Consider the following 6792-nt stretch of genomic DNA (forward strand, 5'->3'; position numbering starts at 1 on the left):
CCCTTAGGACCCCTAAAAGATACTCTCTTCTGGTGACAGTCTATTCTAGCTTTGTACTTACCCCACCAATCCATGCCAACTATCATCTCAAAACCATCCATGGAAAACTCTAACAAATCTAACGGAAGGTCAACTGCCCAACTGTTTTGTATGGATTTTACGCAGGATGAAATCAGGTCAGTGTAAGTCTAGGCAGGGTTAACTAGCTCGAACCTATCTGTGAATATGCAGGGCAGGGTATAAAACAAGAAAAGTAAAGTAGGATAAATAAGCAAAAATAAGACAAGGAATTTGTACGTGAAAAAACCCTTAAATGGGAAAAAACCACGGGCACCAAGCCAGGAGAGGATTTCACTATATTATTGAGTAATTAGCACAAATGATTGTAAAATAGCTTAAGTATTGTGTGAGAATGTTGTATGCTCGAGTATTTATTGTGTCCAAATAATCTTCAAGTGCTCCTTATATAGCCAAGCTGAACGGCAGCCAAATTTTGTACTTAATGCTGAATATTCCTCCTTAATTGCTCGGATTAATGCTCTTTAATGCGCTTAATTACTCTCTTAATTGCATGGCCTTTATTATAAGATCTTCTCCATTAATGCTCCAATTATTATCCGAATATTGACAATAATATAATCTTTGAATTGGTCAAATATTGTCCTTATATTTTGACGGTTGTCATCTCCTTGGCTGGTGCCTGTCTTTTGGTATCCTGATGTCTTAACACCCTGATGGCCAGGCCAGGGTGAAATGTTATCCTGAAATATGTGCGAATTTCCAGGCCTAACAATTGCCCCTTATCTCCTTATTTGCGCTGGGTCAGGCCAGAAATAAGGAGATGACTTTGAACTTTGGAAAACTGATTTCAACGGTTGAATTGTGTCTAATTAAATCCTGTAACGGCTAGCAGCGGTTGGGTGTGACGCGTGTTTAATTACTGCAATTCTTCAATAATTACTTTTGCAACTTGAGGTTGAAAACCCTAGAATTACCGAGCATAAATTGTTGGAGTAAGTGTCCTCAACAATAGTGCGATCACATGTTTAAATCTCACTAGTTGGTTGCCCGGCGCGCGATGCGCGCCGTCCCCCAAGATATTTTTATCGTTTACGTTTTAAATGCATAGTAACGATTCTTGATTTGATTTGGTTATCTATAATTTTTGATTGGCGATCACAATGAAATTATTGTCGTTATAATCTTTTGGAAGTTTGAATCGACTGCAAACAAGATCGCATTCGTAAATATTTTGTATCTAACTTTGTTGGGAACATGAATATACGATTTGGTTCGGTTGTTTGTACATGTTGAGTGCCGATCACAATGAAACTCTTGTTATATTATTTTGATGGTTGAATCAATTGCAAACAAATTTATAACCATTCGTAAGTAATCTGTATTTAACTTTGTTGAGAGCATGAATATCCGAATATAGCTATGCCTTTTGTTTAGATGATTAACTATTAAAGATCACAATTATATGAAATACATAGACATTAGTATTATATTGTACTTTGCGTAGTAACGTAAACATCACACCTCCTCCTCCCCGTCCTCTTCATACTAATCGCTCTTCTCCCCTTAGCCCTCCTTACTCCTCCTCTTCCTTCTCCTTTTCCGCAACCTTCCTCACCCCTCTACTTCGTCATTCTATTTATCTCCCTCTTTTCTCTTCAATGACGTCGCATTTTAAACCACCTTTTCTTCTTCAACCTCGTAGTCCTCCTTCCTTTTTCCCTTTCTCCTTCCTTGTACCTTCTATGTTTCCGCGACTTTCTCTTAGATGGCTAATTCCTTTTACGCTTGCAATTTGGTTTGTGTTTTTATCGTGTTTTCGGCTGGCTATATTCATTAGGGGTGTGTTTAATCTTATTTGGACAAAATGTGTGAGTAATCTATAGAATTAGGATCATTCAATTAGCATAGTACACCCATAACTTAGTCCTACTCCCCTTGCCCCCTTCCTTCTTCACTCCCTTATTCTCTTCTTGGCCCCATTCCATTTCCTTCTCACTTTTCTCTTTAATGTTACCACCTCCTCATCCTCCACCTCTTGTCATTCAGATCCTTCAATTTCCATCTTTATAACTCCTTTTCTTTCCCCGTACTCTCTTTCTCGACCTCCATACATCTCCCCTAGCTTCATCCTCCCTTATACCTTTCATGTCTTTTATCCTCCTCTTATATATATCCTCCATTTCCCCTCCTCCTTCACTTGCTCTTATAATATTAATCCTCCCATTTTCTTCGTACTATTCCTCCATATATTCCCTTTTTCTCATCCTTCTCCCTCCCTCTTTTTGTTTTCTCTTATCTTTCACATCCTTCTATTTCCCTCTCCCTACCTCTTATTTTTTCCCCTAGTTCTCTTCCTCGGCCTCCATACCTTCCCCTTTCTCACATCCTTAGTCTCCTCCTTCCTCTTTTCCTCCCACAATTTTTCCGACTCCCATTCGCTCTTCCTCTTTCTCTTCATGGCCCCATTCCATACCCCCTTCTCCTCGTTCTCTTCTTTCCCCCCTTTTTTTCTCTTAAACATTGCCACTTTATAATCTTATTAATGTCTTGTGAGTATTAGCAACATAACGACCATTTACAATGTGGGCACGTCAATTTTTGGTCACCTTAGACTACAAGTGGTTAATCGTTTTTTTTTTTGGTTGGGTGCGGGTTTGTGCTACACTTAGAAGGCAACTAAGGTGGTATATTTATAGTGAAAGATGTGCTGAACTTTATTTGATGCTTCTTGTAATTTTTCCCTACTTCTGTCCTTGGTAGATTTAATTTTAATAAAGTGGATATTATAAGGATTCTTCCCTTAGATTTGGCCAAACAAAGCATAGAAGAATCAAATATTTGATGGCGGGTAAATTTATTTGTACCAATGAATATAGCGGGCGTAGTGCCCAGTTTGGCTAAATGGTAACCTCTCCCTTTCATACTCGTGGTCCTCCTCTTTAACTTTCTCATTCCCCCTCCCTTATACCTTCCATGTGCCTCATCATCCCCTTATATATCATCTGTTTCCCCTCCTCTTCCACATTTTCTTTTAGTACACCTCTCCCATTTTTTTCCTAATACTACTCCTCCATATCTTCCCATTATTTCTCATCCCCACCTTCCTCGTTTCCCTTCCTCTTTATCATCCACAACTTTCTATTTCCCTTTCTCTACCTCATCTTATTTCCCCATACTTTCTTTCTCCACCTTCATCCCTTCCCCTTCCTCCTCCCTTATAGCTTTCATGTGAGTAAGTCCCTCTTGGTAACTCTTTTCTTCTACATTGCGTTAGAATTTTTATCCCTTTAATATTGTTCATATAAAGATTGTGACGAGTGGCTTAAAAATCGTATATATTGTTTTATGCCGTTTCCTAATTAACATGGATTGTTGTTAAGGCGTACTCCATTTTTATATACATAAAGCACTTAAAGCCTGAAACTTCTCATGTCTGAATTTCACGTCTAAATTTACCTCCAAACTTCTCATGTCTGCATTTCATAGACCGCATACCTAGCTTCAATCACAACCCAAACAAGCAATATCATCGGTAGTTGTAAACTATTAACTAACAAACCTCGGCTTAAACCTAGGCACATTGGCTCCTGTTTGACCGTATTTTTTCGTTCGTATTAAAGATGAACCCTAGGAACAACTCTTGTTTGATTGTTTATTAGCTCATACTCCCTCTGTCCCGGTCAACTGTTGTCCTTTGGTTTTGGCACACAAAGTCTAAGGAAAGAGGAAAAGGATAATTACTAAATGTTTATGAACGGCCCTCGTATAATTGCGTTAAATTGTACAAAATGATTGCTACACCACAAATTCACAATGACATGTTTTCGTGTCATCATGTTCAATAGGAACATTGTAATGATTTTAGACGATCCCTTTACAAAAATTCAATTTGTACTCCATATGTGATATGAATTTTCTATAATTGTCAGTGACGACATTTATAACGGGGCAAAAGTGAAGCAATCTTCTCGCACACATTAGTATCAACATTTATACAAAAGCGAAGAAATTTTCTTGCTTATAATTAAAATCGATAACTCAACGTACTCTTTTATTTATATAAAGTCCTTCTAGATATCAATCAATACAAATTTGAGACATGGAGTATGTGTAAATGCATATGACACGACTTATCGTGTTAGGCATACTATACATGCAACTTCTTAGTTATGACCTCCATCATTTCCGTAACCACCGTTGTCTCCATAACCACCTCCTTAGTTACCACCATAACCACTTCCGTAGTTACCTTTTCCTCCATAATGGCTTCCATAACCATTCCCGTAACCATCTCCCTTGTTACTGGTTCCATAGCTACCATTGTACCCATTTCCATAGCCATTTCCGTAGTCATTCCCATAGCCACCATTGTACCCATTGCCATAACCATTTCCGTAGCCATGACCATAATCACTTGCTCCATAACCGCCTTTATAGCCTTAACCAGAACCACTTCCTCCATAACCGCCTCCATAGCCATTTTTATAACCGTTAATTCCATATCTTCCTCCGTAGTTTCCTCCATAACCACTGCCCCCACTATGACCACCATCCCCACCTCCGCCATAATACCCTTCAGTACTCAACGCACTGTCTTTCTCTTTCTCTTTCTCTTTCTTTGCAACATGTGTTCCCTTAGCTAATCCGAGATACATCACTGCAATCGACAACAAAAAAAGAACACGGCGAAAACTCTCGAATACTTCCCCATGATTTACGCTCACTCAACCACAAATTCCAGTTCTTACCCAGTACCTCTAAAGTTCTCGGGTACTCATCACTCACCTGCACACAAACTAAACTTTAGTTACCAAACTATACAGGGGAAAAATGATAGATACTCCTATTACATTATTTAACCGATATAATGTAAATGTAATAACACAGGACATAAAATTCCGTGATGAAAAATGATGAACAAAATGGAAATCACGAGAAAACCGGAATAGGGATATCAAGTTAATTACGCCCATTGAGTGAAAAGTATTTGAAAATAACCAAACTCCTTGGTGAAGGAGGTGTAACATAATCTAAAACTCTGATCCTAGGTGCAATCTAATTTTTACATAGGCAAATAACCAAACAATTACACCCACTGCCAATCATTTGTTTACACTACAAAGAATAAAAACGGCTAACAAGTAATCGGTAAGGAGAGTGTTGTACAATTTTAAAACTCACAGAATTTGGAAACCCACTTTCTTAGTGGTTACTGCAAACTTTAATCTTCTGCATTCTCTTAACCTTCTTCTTGCTCCTATTGTTTTTGGGCCCAATTGTTTCCTGAAAAAAAAAATCTAGCAGGAAAATCTAAAGCACTATTTTCAGCCATAGCTATGGATGCGTAGCTATGGTGAACCTAGAATTGGTTCCAAGTGAACAACTATATATATTTTCAGCAAGTCTCATTATAGACGGGGGATATCCGTCTATAATAAGAGACGGGTCGGATCCCTCTCACAAGAGGCAAGTGGGCGGCCAAATGGTAACCCACTTGGTTTTCCACTTGCCCTCCCACTTACTTCTTTGTGAGAGGGATCCGACCCGTCTCTTATTATAGACGGATATGCCCGTCTATAATGAGAATTTGTGATATATTTTATCCCTTTCTAACCATTACGTAAGAAATTTCAATTTTCAGTTGCCTGTATCTTCTTCAAAAATATCCAGTGATCATACATGTGAAGCACTCACGAGTGAGTATATGACGTACCTGTAAGCGTGGGAGCTCCAGCTGCTCCATCAATAACTGGTCCTGCATCAGTTAAAACCAAAATTATTGTCGGTATCTCTCTACTCAAAAAGACAACCTAAGATGTGCACAAGTTACAATCACCTTCTTTGCCTTCACAGATGATAATTGTTTTTCTAGCTGTCGAAGATCTTTTAAGCTAAAGCCTCACAACTCCTTACTCTGTAGTCTCCTGTGAATGATTCAGAATTTATGAGTTGAGACAAAAAGTGGTATTTTTTATTGTCCATTGTAAAAAAAATAAAGGTTAAGTAATATATACATTTGTCCCATCTGAAGCTTTGTTATCTCTTTCGCTTCTTCAACCTGTAATCACAGCAAAGCATTTCTCAGGTTAAAACTGCGCTTTTAAATTATCAACTCATCCCTATTAGAGATCCATGGAAAATCAAATTTCAGTAGAGCACCTCATCCAAACGCGAATTGCCAGCTAAAGTAATGTCAGCTGATTTCCATGCTTTACGGTCCTCAATAGACTTCTTTTCATGCTGCATACAACAAAGCACGACATATGAAGTATGGATACAGTGAGCATGAAATTTGGCGAACCTGTGAGCAGTAGTCATCCATCTCCTCTTCTTTCTGCTGACACAATTCATCCTACAGAAAATGAATAGTTATATAAAATGATCAGAAATAGCAAACAAAACAGCAGCCACAAAGTGATACTTAAACCGCTAATTCATTCATTTTGCTCTCAAATTTTGATTTCCTTAATGCACGTGGCTTTGTCCCAAATAATAAGTAAATACACAGGGAGTATTTATGAGAACGATGACAAATATTATATAGGGATGTTGGCATGTTGTTCAGTAAGTGATGATCACTTCAACGTCCATCAAAGCACACTACAAAGTTAAAGAGGAATGAATCTGTGTTGGCTTTGGAGACGGAAATGCAGCATATCCTCGCCTAAGCTTACTACCATTTTCTCCTAAATTGGCGATGCCAGAAGTATCAACATTCAGCCATGCCTCCCAAGTAGGATCCTCTCTAGTAAAGAGGGCATGAAGTACCTG

General features: G+C 38.4%; 1 long non-coding RNA gene across 2 annotated transcripts; it reads right to left on the reverse strand.

Annotated features, from left to right (window-relative positions):
* Nucleotides 1–5202: 5202 nt before the first annotated feature.
* Nucleotides 5203–6375, reverse strand: LOC141621384 (uncharacterized). 2 transcript variants are annotated; one of them, XR_012532278.1, is made up of 4 exons: nt 6323–6375; nt 5858–5945; nt 5735–5776; nt 5203–5304 (listed from the first exon to the last, which is right to left on the reverse strand). It is a non-coding gene; the product is annotated as an uncharacterized LOC141621384 (long non-coding RNA). The 2 variants fall into 2 exon arrangements; XR_012532277.1 differs by lacking the exon at nt 5203–5304 and having other exon boundaries at nt 5621–5776.
* Nucleotides 6376–6792: the final 417 nt, after the last annotated feature.

This window comes from Silene latifolia, chromosome X (genome assembly GCF_048544455.1).
Source record: "Silene latifolia isolate original U9 population chromosome X, ASM4854445v1, whole genome shotgun sequence".
NCBI lineage: Eukaryota > Viridiplantae > Streptophyta > Magnoliopsida > Caryophyllales > Caryophyllaceae > Silene > Silene latifolia.